Source organism: Ochlerotatus camptorhynchus, unplaced genomic scaffold, assembly GCF_037179485.1.
Source record: "Ochlerotatus camptorhynchus isolate MF236.1 unplaced genomic scaffold, CSIRO-AGI_Acam_v1.1 ptg000304l, whole genome shotgun sequence".
NCBI lineage: Eukaryota > Metazoa > Arthropoda > Insecta > Diptera > Culicidae > Ochlerotatus > Ochlerotatus camptorhynchus.
The window spans coordinates 378,374-391,089 of record NW_027040792.1 but is presented as its reverse complement, the minus strand read 5'-3'; the positions used below and the strand labels follow the sequence as shown (position 1 = coordinate 391,089).

At 44.0% G+C, this 12,716-nt stretch overlaps 1 protein-coding gene across 1 annotated transcript in view; it reads right to left on the bottom strand.

Annotated features, from left to right (window-relative positions):
* Positions 1 to 12,716, bottom strand: part of Tlk (Tousled-like kinase) — a 114,752-nt gene that overhangs the window by 58,582 nt on the left and 43,454 nt on the right. The gene's annotated exons all lie outside the window — the stretch shown is intronic.

The window sequence follows — 12,716 nt, the reverse complement described above, 5'->3', positions numbered from 1 at the left end:
TCACACAAACTCAGTGAACTTTATTCATGTTCACAGAACTTCACACAAGTTCAGAGAACTTCACACAAGTTCAGAGAACTTCACACAAGTTCAGAGAACTTCACACAAGTTCAGAGAACTTTACACAAGCTCAGAGAACTTCACACAAGTTCAGAGAACTTCACACCAGTTCAGCGAACTTCACACCAGTTCAGCGAACTTCACACAAGTTCAGAGAACTTCACACAAGTTCAGAGAACTTCATACAAGTTCAGAGAACTTCACACAAGTTCAGAGAACTTCACACAAGTTCAGAGAACTTCACACAAGTTCAGAGAACTTCACACAAGTTCAGAGAACTTCACACAAGTTCAGAGAACTTCACACAAGTTCAGAGAGCTTCACACAAGTTCAAAGAATGGTGAGGACTGCCCACAGTTACTGAAAGGTGGCTTGGTATAATGAGTGGTAGTTCCAAAACATCATCATTGTTTTTAATCATAATCATTTGGAGACGATAGGAAATTAGTAAGCTCAAAGGCCTAGTGTAACGCACTGAGTCAGCTGGGATTGAGGTACAAGAAATTTGCGAGGCAATATGGAAGAAACTTCCGGTGAAAGTTGAAAGAGACTTCTGAAGAGTCTGACATTAATTCCGGAGAAGTCAGAAAACATGTCTGGGGAATTCGGAGAAAACTCCAAAGGAAATTAGAAGACACTTCAAGGGAAGCCCGAAAGACTTTTTAGGGTTGTTGGAAGAAACTTCCATTACAAATCATTTTCATTTTCGGGGAATGTTATTTAGGAGATGGTTCAGGAACGAAGCTGCTTCCGCGATAATTAAAATTCCAGCAAAAGTTGAAAGAAAATTCTGGGGAAGTCTGGAAATTTTTTTTGGTGAAATCTGAGAACACTTCAGAGGAAATTGGAAGACACTTCCAGGGAAGGCAGAAATACTTTTGGAGAAGTTGGAAGAAACTGCCATAGAAAATCGGATAAACTTTCCTGGAGAATCTGGTAGAATCTTCCGGAGAATGTCAGGAGAAACTTCAGGATGAAGTCCGAACGAAACTTGCGAGGAAAGTTAGAAGAAGCTTCTAGGGGGAAGCCCGAAAACATCTTCCATTGAAGTTGGAAAACATTTCCAGGGGAAACCAGACGTTTAGAGGAAGTTGGAAGAATTTGGAAGAAAAATCCGGAAGAAGTCGGACGGAACTTTGTGGAAAAAAGGTGGAAGAAGCTTCCTGAAGAAGTTGGAAGAAACTTCCGGGGGAAGTCAGGTGAAACGTCCAAAGGAAGTCAGGAGAAATTTCCAGCACAATTTTTGGAGAAACTGTTGGAGAAAATTGGAAAAAATTTCCTTGGGAAATATGAAGCTGGAAGCACTTCCAGGGGAAACCTGAATAAACTTCCGGAGGATTTCGGATGAAATTTCCTGAATAAATTTCCGGGAGGAAGTCATGAAAAGCTTCGGGAGAAAGTTGAAACAACTTCCAGGAGAAGTCAGAAGGAAGCTGCGAGGAAATTAGGAAGAAACTTGCGACGAACTTTCAGAGGAAGCTGCCATAAATTTGTGGGGGATGTTGACGCAAACATCCGGAAGAAGTCGGAAAAATCTTTGTGGAAAAGGTGGAAGATACTTCTTGAATAAGTTTGATGAAAAGTCAGGAGAAACTTCCAGAGGAAGTCGGAAAAAATTTGGAGAAACTGTTGGAGAAAATTGGAAGAAATTTCTTGGAGAATTATGAAGCGGCATACTGAATAGTTTTCCGGGAGGAAGTCATGAAAAGCTTTGGCAAAAAGTTGAAACAACTTCCAAGAGGAGTCATATGGAAACTGCGAGGAAATTAGGAAGAAACTTACGACGAACTTCCGAAGCAACATTCAGAGGAAGCTGACAGAAACTTAAGGGAGATTTCGAAACAAACTTCCAGCAGAAATTGTAACAATCTTGGGAGGAGCGTCGGAGGAAATGTCCGGCCAAAGTCGAAAAGAAAAACGACCGAGGAAGTTGGAAGAGACACGTGCCGGGGGTTGTCGGAAGAAACTTCTGGGGGATGTCGGAAGTCGGAATAAAATTCGAGGAGAAGTCAGTGAACCTTCCGGAAGAAGTACGAAAAAATCTCCGGGGAAAGTCAAACATTTTCCGGTGGAAGTCAGGAATTTCCGGAGTAAGTCTGGAATCGTCCAGGGATGCTCAACAATCGTCCGGGGGTGCTCAACAATCGTCTGAAGAAGTCAGGAATCGTCCAATGAATGTCTTTAATTTTCCGGGGAAGTCAGGAATCTTGCTAATTTATTGGAGATCTCCACCCAAGTAACAATTCTGGTTTTATTAGGGTTCTACATACCATGATTTAGAATTGTTTGGATTGTAGAATAGTTTAAAACTTGCACTGTTGCTTGCGCTAGGCTTTCCTATCGAGACCTTTGGCTATGTCAAGTCTACTGAACTTGCTTTCGAAGTTTGCTGCGATGCTCTCTGGACGTGCCCTGTGAATGCTTTTGGACTTCCAATTGAGTTGACACCAAGGACCACTGGATGAGCCACAGGGTCATTTGAGCTTGCTCATGGCATCATCTTTCGTAATTCAGAATCCAGTACAGTTGGTATTGATGGCTAGGGGCCTCCCTTAGCTCAGTCGATAAAGGCGCAGCTGCAAAGCAAGGCCATGCTGGAGGTGTTGGAAAACTTTTCGACTTCCTTGCCACAATTATACTAATGCAAAAATGGAACAGGCATCGAAATCTCTCAATTAATAACTGTGGAAGTGCATCTAGAACACTAAGTTGAGAGCACGCAATAAGCTAGTATGCGATTAGCAATAAGCTTGAAATGCGAAGCAGAAGAAGAAGATGGTATTGATGGTTTCAGGACCGTAGGATCTCTGGATTTTCCATGTTTGTCCTTTAATTTGAAATGGACCGTCAACACTGACCGGGGCATTATCTCGGGGTCCTCCGAAGAAGTCCATTGAATTCTCGTATGACGATGATATTATGGTGTATGATAGCGGTCTACCACCCATTGTAGTGCGGAAACTAAGTCCGACAGCAGTGGGCTCTCCATAGTGTTCGACTTGATCAAGCTCAATATATCGCTGTATTAAGGGTCAAAAACGGATTGGGTGGATTGGGAGGATTGATAGGCAAAATCACTTACACGCATCCACGAGATTATAAGGAATCCCCAAATGAGCGGAGAGAAGAGCCCGCCTTTTATCCACGAAAATCCAACAACAGGTAGTTGGCATTCCTACTCTTCCCATCCACATCGCTTCGATCGGATTCCCTGATGGTCCCACCCAAACCCCAGCATTTTTAATCATCTTTTATTTTTTTTTAATATTTACATAATGTGAGCAAATGAATCCTCTGGAATTGCCTCATACGACACCAGAACTTATCATTCTGATCTGCTGCAATCCCAAGCAACATTTCTGGTTTCATTGGGGTTCTGTAGACCATGATTTAGGCTTGTAGTATTCTTTGAAACCTCGATAAAACTTGCAATGTTGCTTGGGATGAGTTTTTCGCTCCATCAAATCTATAATCATAATGATTCAGTTGGGTCGATTATGCCATTTGTAGCGTTTCGGTAGAAATTTTGCTGTCAGAAGTCACATGGTGACTGTTCAACATTGTGAAATTCGATCTACCGAAAACCGTCCGAAAGGCGCCTAAATCAACTAGCTAAGCACTACTTAAGTGATTGCATATGGTTCGCCATGCTTCGAACCCGATTTCAATACCATGGAATTAGATCTACCAGACGGTTGGGTCAAGTTGTTCAGATACGTCAGGGAGCATTTTTGCTCAGTGGGAAGCTCTGAATACTTCTAGAAATAGCTTGAGGAATCTACCTAAGGCACCACGACGGGAGCTCAGGCTTCCTAATTTCAAGTAATTCTCAATTAGAAACCCAATGAACTTTTTGATCCAGTTCACAGCACTCTAACTATCCTCCTAGCAGCCTCAACAAACTTCTTTGATTTGTAGTGCAAATGACGTCACTGTCGACGACTTCCATCATTCACCTCGGGGAGTCGAGAGTTTCAGTGCCTACAATATTATAACTTTAGGTAGGAGGCAGATAGAGAGAGAGAGAGAGAGTGACTGATAACGGCCCAAACAAAGATGGCGCCGGCTCAACATGGAAACGTTATATTTGCGAGGCGAACGTGTTTTCGTATCGTTTCACCATTTATAATTCGTTCGTTCGTTCGTTCGTTCGATATGTAGGTAGGTAAAGCAGCCGCTCTTGGCCTTCCACCGGCCATTGCTGCTCGGTCGATTCAATTATAGATATGCTTTGTGTTCTAGAATGATTAGCGCTCGAGACGTGGTCGTGGAACCCTTACCGGTGAACGACTTACCCATACATGCTCGGATTTTCCGAAACAGACAACAGAACCCCGTCCCGTGTGTATTACGCACTGTTCTGTAGGTACTTATGGAAGGCGAGTTTGGTTCGAGTTTGAAAATTAATTGTCTGAATTTCTTTTTTTTTTGCCTTTTTGTGCCACTTATTCATGGCTATATAAAAATAAATATACCCATTCGAGAGGTGCAGGGCGAAGGCGAGACACACACAGAGAGAGAGAGAGAGAGCAGAGACAGGGCCGGCTGCTCTTCGGGCTGACGTTTTGTGTACTGTTTGTGCACACTCTGTGTTGTACACCGAGGGGTATTAAAGTGTAACAAACACTGACTGCTGCTAAAATACATAGCTTTTGCTTCGACTCGGCCATCATCAGCGTATGAAACGTGATGATACCAACAGCAGCAACAACAACCAACGATGAGGAGTTGGAGGTGGAGGTGTACCCAGCAGAAAGATATAGAGCCGCAATCTGCCTTCCTCTTTGCCTTTTTATATATGTACACAAATATAGCTCTCGTTTTGTACCCCCCGCTCCCGCCCGCCTTCCACCCGACCGAGGGGTACTACTTTGCCATGCCATCGCTTCACTTCCGCCTGCCATCGGTTCTTTCTGCGCCGCTCTCCCACGGTATTTCCCACTTCCAACATCATCCATACCCGGTGTTGCTCCAAGAGCCTGGATCCGGGCCCAACCATCTTCCACTTTATCATATCGAAAAAGGCGAAAAGCTACTAGCGTTGCACCACACAATTTAGAGCGCCATCTACCGCCAGCCAGCTCATCATCATCATCTTCAACATCATCATCGTCGACAAGTACGACGACGTTGTCGTGTTTCTGCTTCTCCCAAGATGGCGATCATCAGCACCGCAGCAGCAGCAGCACCAAACCAAACACCAGGACTGTGGACTGTGTGTGCGAAAATTGGAAAGTCAAAACTCCAAATAGTCTCGCCGCCACCGCTCTCTCACGCCGCCGGTCCCATAGTTCAATTCAATAGAAGCAGGAAATCTGCCCTGTTACGAAATCGAATGCAAAAATGTGTTCCAATAGCCGAACGAACGAAAGGGAGAAAGAAGAAGGTACCGTAGGCAGGCAGCCATATATCGGAGAAAGCTGACTCATCGTTCGATGCTTGCTTTGGAAGCGTATGCGTTTGGCCATCGAGTGCAGTGGACCAAATGGAAAATGCCGTTAAATCAAGGAAAATCTACATTATATGCCAGTTTCCACGGTGTTCAAATCGGGTTCGAAGCACGGCGAACCGTATGCAATCACTTAAGTAGTGCTTAGCTAGTCGATTCGAGCGCCGTTCGGACGATTTTCGGTAGATGAAGCGAGAATCGGTTGGTGATCGAATTTCACAATGTTGACCAATCACCATTTGACTTCTGACAGCAAAATTTCTTCCGAAATTCTACGAATGGCATAATCGAACCAACTCAATCAAATTATGATTTTAGATTTGATGAAGCGATTCTCTTATTAAAATCTTATTTCAGACCGCAAAAGGCAATTTGAGCCAAGAGCCGTCATTGACGAATCGATTTGCAAGATCCAAAATGGCCAAATTTTAGCACTAATGTGAATGATTGCCCATAACAAACAATTATGCATAGTTTTATGCAAATCGAAGAAGATCAAGTCAAAAATTCATATTTTTGCAAAATTTATTTGAAGTTCCCTGAAGATCCCTCAACTTCGTTAAGTAAAAGGTACGTTTAAGCTATCTGAACTTATTCGTTCTGAATTATCTAAGCAAGGTTCTGAGTTCCACGAACTTCAGTGGATTTTTTTAACATTGCTATGATTTCTCGCCTTCATTTTGAAGTCCCGATACTTCGTTCATTTCTCAGATGCACTTTACTTTTTAAACTTCTCTGAACATCGACGATATTTTCAAAACTTCACTGACGTTTTCTGCACTTTGGTTAAGTTTCCCAAACATCACAACTCTCAACTTCGGTTTGAGGTCCCTGAGACTTCGTTCTGATTTCCATGAACTTCGCTATGAACTCTTTGTACTACTTTCAGACTTTTCTGAAACTTCGTTCTGAGTTCTCTGAACTTCGTTCTGAGTTCTCTGAACTTCGTTCTGAGTTCTCTGAACTTCGTTCTGAGTTCTCTGAACTTCGTTCTGAGTTCTCTGAACTTCGTTCTGAGTTCTCTGAACTTCGTTCTGAGTTCTCTGAACTTCGTTCTGAGTTCTCTGAACTTCGTTCTGAGTTCTCTGAACTTCGTTCTGAGTTCTCTGAACTTCGTTCTGAGTTCTCTGAACTTCGTTCTGAGTTCTCTGAACTTCGTTCTGAGTTCTCCGAACTTCGTTCTGAGTTCTATGAACTTCGTTCTGAGTTCTCTGAACTTCGTTCTGAGTTCTCTGAACTTCGTTCTGAGTTCTCTGAACTTCGTTCTGAGTTCTCTGAACTTCGTTCTGAGTTCTCTGAACTTCGTTCTGAGTTCTCTGAACTTCGTTCTGAGTTCTCTGAACTTCGTTCTGAGTTCTCTGAACTTCGTTCTGAGTTCTCTGAACTTCGTTCTGAGTTCTCTGAACTTCGTTCTGAGTTCTCTGAACTTCGTTCTGAGTTCTTTGAACATTGTTTAGAGTAATCCAAACCAGGCTTGCTTCCACTCACTTGCTATAAAAAAATGATTTTCGGAATTTTGGAATCATTAGTTGTTATAATGATATTTTGTACTTGTTCGATACAAGAAAAGTTTGAAAGGCAAGTGTTTGACACATAAAACCTGTCAAATTCGCTTTCAGATAGTCACAATCAGCGATTTTATGACTCGCAAGCGCTCACTCTGAGTCAACGCTCACAAATCATAAAATCGCTAATTGTGACACTATGAAAGCGAAATTGACAGGTTTCATGTGTCAAACACATACTTTACAACCTCTTCTTTTAATTTACAAATGCAACATATCATAATAACCTCTCTTGATTTTATAATTCCGGAAAACATTTTTTATAGCAAGTGAGTGGAAGCAACCCTGATCCAAACTTAACTCTGAATTACTGGGACTTCTCTGAACTTCAGTCTGAATTATGTTGAACTTCGTTCCGAGTTCTCTAAACTTCGTTCCGAGTTCTCTAAACTTCGTTTCGAGTTCTCTAAACTTCGTTCTGAGTTCACTGAACTTCATTCTGAGTTCTCTGAACATCGTTCTGACTTCTCTGAACTTCGTTCTGAGTTCTCTGAACTTCGTTATGAGTTCTTTGAACTTCGTTCTGAGTTCTCTGAACTTCGTTCTGAGTTCTCTGAACTTCGTTCTGAGTTCTCTGAACTTCGTTCCGAGTTCTCTAAACTTCGTTCTGAGTTCTAAGAACTTCCGAGTTATGTAAATACCGTGGAGCACTCAACAAACTTCGTTGTGAACTCATTAAACTCAATTCTTTGAACTTCAAACTGAATTATGTTGTGCTTTGCTCTGATATATCTGATGTTCATTCTGAGTTCTATGAACATTTTAAAGCTCGGAGCTGAACTTAGGTCTGAATTATATCTTTTTTTCTGAGTTAACTGAACTATGTTCTGATTCTGAGCTGTATGAATTTCATTCTGAGATCTTCGAACTTCGTTCTGGGATCTTCGAACTTCGTTCTGAGATCTTCGAACTTCGTTCTGAGATCTTCGAACTTCGTTCTGAGATCTTCGAACTTCGTTCTGAGATCTTCGAACTTCGTTCTGAGATCTTCGAACTTCGTTCTGAGTTCTCGAAACTTCATCCTGAACTATCTGAAAATTTGTTCTGAATTCACGGAACAATTTTTTGAGCTGTCTTTGTTCTAAACTTCTTTAAACTTCGTTCTGAGTTCTATTTATGAACTTTGTTTCGAACTCTGAATTACCTAAAAAAATTTCTGAGTTCTCTCAATTTAATTCTCACCTATCCGAATTTTTTTCCGTAGCTCTGATAAGTCTGAACTTTGTTCTGAATTCCTTAAACTCCGTGCTGAGTTCTTTGAACTTTATTTTAAGATCACTTATTTTCGTTCATATTTATTTGAACTTCAGAGAAGTACTCTGAACTCCACTGAACACATCTGAGCTTCGTTCTGAACTTCCTGAAACTTCCTTTTGAGTTACACGAATCTCACTCACAGCTGAACAAGTTCAACCAACTTGATCCTCTAGACCAGGCGCTGCCCAACGTGCCGGGCGTGGTCTCTGGATCTCAGCAATGATGTAACTCTAGTCCAATTTTGTTCATTACTATGAGTTTTAGCCCAGAATGAATGAGAAATAGACAAAATGCAGCTTGAAACATGTTCATCGAACATCCATTTAAAAAAGCAAAATTAGAAAGGTTGGGCTCTGAATTACCTTAGATCTGTGCTACAGAGATCAGTTCTGGAAGCACACTAGTTCGCCTTGCACGAAGTTCTATGCTCTTCCGTTCTCCAAATGTATTGGCTCTGAACCCCGAAGGGCAGTAGAAAGTTCATCCGAATCCATCCTCAACCTCTGGGAAGTTTCTTGTTATCGCTCTTTGAGTACCATTAACTCACTCACCGCTCTTTGAGTACCATTAACTCACTCTCGGATCCGAACTTGCTCTGGATGTCCCTTGGGCAAGAGTTTTTAAACGTTTGATTGATTAGTTGAATGATCGAAAGTCTATTGGAGTAGATAGCCTCACATGGTCCCTTGCAGTAGACCTAAAAGTCTTACGGAGTAGACCTGCAGCCAATGGAACGGTCCTGTAAGTTTTGGGAAGTAGACCAGCAAGTGCTGTAGAGCAGACCTGCAGATTCTATAGGTACGACTTGCAAGTCCTGCGGAGTAGAACTACGCTTTGTAGGTTAGCTATGGAGCAACCTTGCACGTCCTGTGGGGTGGACTTACATGTCATATTGACAAGGCCTGCAGAGCCCTATGGAGTAAAACAAACTTACATGTCCTGTGGAGCAGATCTGCAAGTCCTGTTTAGTGGAATCTCTTATGAAATAGACCTTTAAGGTGCAAGGTAAGCCAAAAAGTTGCAAGTTCAATAAAGTAATTATGTAAGTTCTATAGAGTAGATTTGGAATTCATGTGGAGAAGACCTACAATTTATAGGACAGATTTGAAGATTTTGTGAAGTGGGCCTGCCAGTTCAATGAAATAGACCTCAAAGTAGTTTAGAGAGTGCTATGGCGTAGAATATCAGCCTATAGACCTGTCGAGTAGACCGTGCAAAATCATGCAAAGAAGATCTACAATTTGTAGAGTAGTTTTGCAACACATGTTGTCTAGACTTGCAAGACGTGATAAGTAGTTTTGAGGAGTAGACTTGCAAGTGGAGCAGTCTCAAATGACCTGAGGAGTACAACTACATGTCACATTGAAAATACCTACAATTCCTTTCGAGTACAAGATTTGTAACTACACTGAAGTAGATCAGCATGTCCAGCAAAGTAGACCCAATAAACCTCTGCCGTAGACCTTCAGCCTATAGAGCAGTCCTGTGGAGTACAGTAGAACTTGTCATAGAAGTTCACTTCGTGAACAAATTCCGAGGAATTTCAGAAAAATTTGAAGACTTTCAGGACAAATTCTGACGAACACATTTTTGCACTTCAAGCATTAATTGTAAATTAGTACTTTCAGGATAAATATTGAGAACTTTTAGAACTGAGTTTGGAGACAAAATTCTTGATGAAAAATTCTGAAGTCTTTCAGGAAAAATACCTCTAAATTCAATTCGAACTTTTTAGATTTTTTTTTAAAGACTTTCAGGGCGAATTCCGAGGATATCCACGACATTGCCTCAGAACGATTATGACACAATTTTGAGCAGTGTTTAGAACTGCCAGGACACAATTTGAGAACATCCAGGACAAAGTAATACAATTTTCTGGACAATTTTGATGGCTTCGAACAAATGCAGATAACTTGAAGGACGAACTCTGTCGGGAAAATTTTAGGGACTCCCAGTGCTAACTTAAAGCATTTTAGGAGGATATTCTGAGCAATCTCAATTCTGTAAACCTGCGGACTTCCAGGAGAAGTCCGGTGGACTTCCAGAAGAAGTCCGGTGGACTTCCAGAAGAAGTCCGGTGGACTTCCAGAAGAAGTCCAGTGGACTTCCAGAAGAAGTCCGGTGGACTTTCAGAAGAAGTCCAGTGGACTTCCAGAAGAAGTTCGGTGGACTTCCAGAAGAAGTCCGGTGGACTTCCAGAAGAAGTCCGGTGGACTTCCAGAAGAAGTCCGGTGGACTTCCAGAAGAAGTCCGGTGGACTTCCAGAAGAAGTCCGGTGGACTTCCAGAAGAAGTCCGGTGGACTTCCAGAAGAAGTCCGGTGGACTTCCAGAAGAAGTCCGGTGGACTTCCAGAAGAAGTCCGGTGGACTTCCAGAAGAAGTCCGGTGGACTTCCAGAAGAAGTCCGGTGGACTTCCAGAAGAAGTCCGGTGGACTTCCAGAAGAAGTCCGGTGGACTTCCAGAAGAAGTCCGGTGGACTTCCAGAAGAAGTCCGGTGGACTTCCAGAAGAAGTCCGGTGGACTTCCAGAAGAAGTCCGGTGGACTTCCAGAAGAAGTCCGGTGGACTTCCAGAAGAAGTCCGGTGGACTTCCAGAAGAAGTCCGGTGGACTTCCAGAAGAAGTCCGGTGGACTTCCAGAAGAAGTCCGGTGGACTTCCAGAAGAAGTCCGGTGGACTTCCAGAAGAAGTCCGGTGGACTTCCAGAAGAAGTCCGGTGGACTTCCAGAAGAAGTCCGGTGGACTTCCAGAAGAAGTCCGGTGGACTTCCAGAAGAAGTCCGGTGGACTTCCAGAAGAAGTCCGGTGGACTTCCAGAAGAAGTCCGGTGGACTTCCAGAAGAAGTCCGGTGGACTTCCAGAAGAAGTCCGGTGGACTTCCAGAAGAAGTCCGGTGGACTTCCAGAAGAAGTCCGGTGGACTTCCAGAAGAAGTCCGGTGGACTTCCAGAAGAAGTCCGGTGGACTTCCAGAAGAAGTCCGGTGGACTTCCAGAAGAAGTCCGGTGGACTTCCAGAAGAAGTCCGGTGGACTTCCAGAAGAAGTCCGGTGGACTTCCAGAAGAAGTCCGGTGGACTTCCAGAAGAAGTCCGGTGGACTTCCAGAAGAAGTCCGGTGGACTTCCAGAAGAAGTCCGGTGGACTTCCAGAAGAAGTCCGGTGGACTTCCAGAAGAAGTCCGGTGGACTTCCAGAAGAAGTCCGGTGGACTTCCAGAAGAAGTCCGGTGGACTTCCAGAAGAAGTCCGGTGGACTTCCAGAAGAAGTCCGGTGGACTTCCACAAGAAGTCCGGTGGACTTCCACAAGAAGTCCGGTGGACTTCCAGAAGAAGTCCGGTGGACTTCCAGAAGAAGTCCGGTGGACTTCCAGAAGAAGTCCGGTGGACTTCCAGAAGAAGTCCGGTGGACTTCCAGAAGAAGTCCGGTGGACTTCCAGAAGAAGTCCGGTGGACTTCCAGAAGAAGTCCGGTGGACTTCCAGAAGAAGTCCGGTGGACTTCCAGAAGAAGTCCGGTGGACTTCCAGAAGAAGTCCGGTGGACTTCCAGAAGAAGTCCGGTGGACTTCCAGAAGAAGTCCGGTGGACTTCCAGAAGAAGTCCGGTGGACTTCCAGAAGAAGTCCGGTGGACTTCCAGAAGAAGTCCGGTGGACTTCCAGAAGAAGTCCGGTGGACTTCCAGAAGAAGTCCGGTGGACTTCCAGAAGAAGTCCGGTGGACTTCCAGAAGAAGTCCGGTGGACTTCCAGAAGAAGTCCGGTGGACTTCCAGAAGAAGTCCGGTGGACTTCCAGAAGAAGTCCGGTGGACTTCCAGAAGAAGTCCGGTGGACTTCCAGAAGAAGTCCGGTGGACTTCCAGAAGAAGTCCGGTGGACTTCCAGAAGAAGTCCGGTGGACTTCCAGAAGAAGTCCGGTGGACTTCCAGAAGAAGTCCGGTGGACTTCCAGAAGAAGTCCGGTGGACTTCCAGAAGAAGTCCGGTGGACTTCCAGAAGAAGTCCGGTGGACTTCCAGAAGAAGTCCGGTGGACTTCCAGAAGAAGTCCGGTGGACTTCCAGAAGAAGTCCGGTGGACTTCCAGAAGAAGTCCGGTGGACTTCCAGAAGAAGTCCGGTGGACTTCCAGAAGAAGTCCGGTGGACTTCCAGAAGAAGTCCGGTGGACTTCCAGAAGAAGTCCGGTGGACTTCCAGAAGAAGTCCGGTGGACTTCCAGAAGAAGTCCGGTGGACTTCCAGAAGAAGTCCGGTGGACTTCCAGAAGAAGTCCGGTGGACTTCCAGAAGAAGTCCGGTGGACTTCCAGAAGAAGTCCGGTGGACTTCCAGAAGAAGTCCGGTGGACTTCCAGAAGAAGTCCGGTGGACTTCCAGAAGAAGTCCGGTGGACTTCCAGAAGAAGTC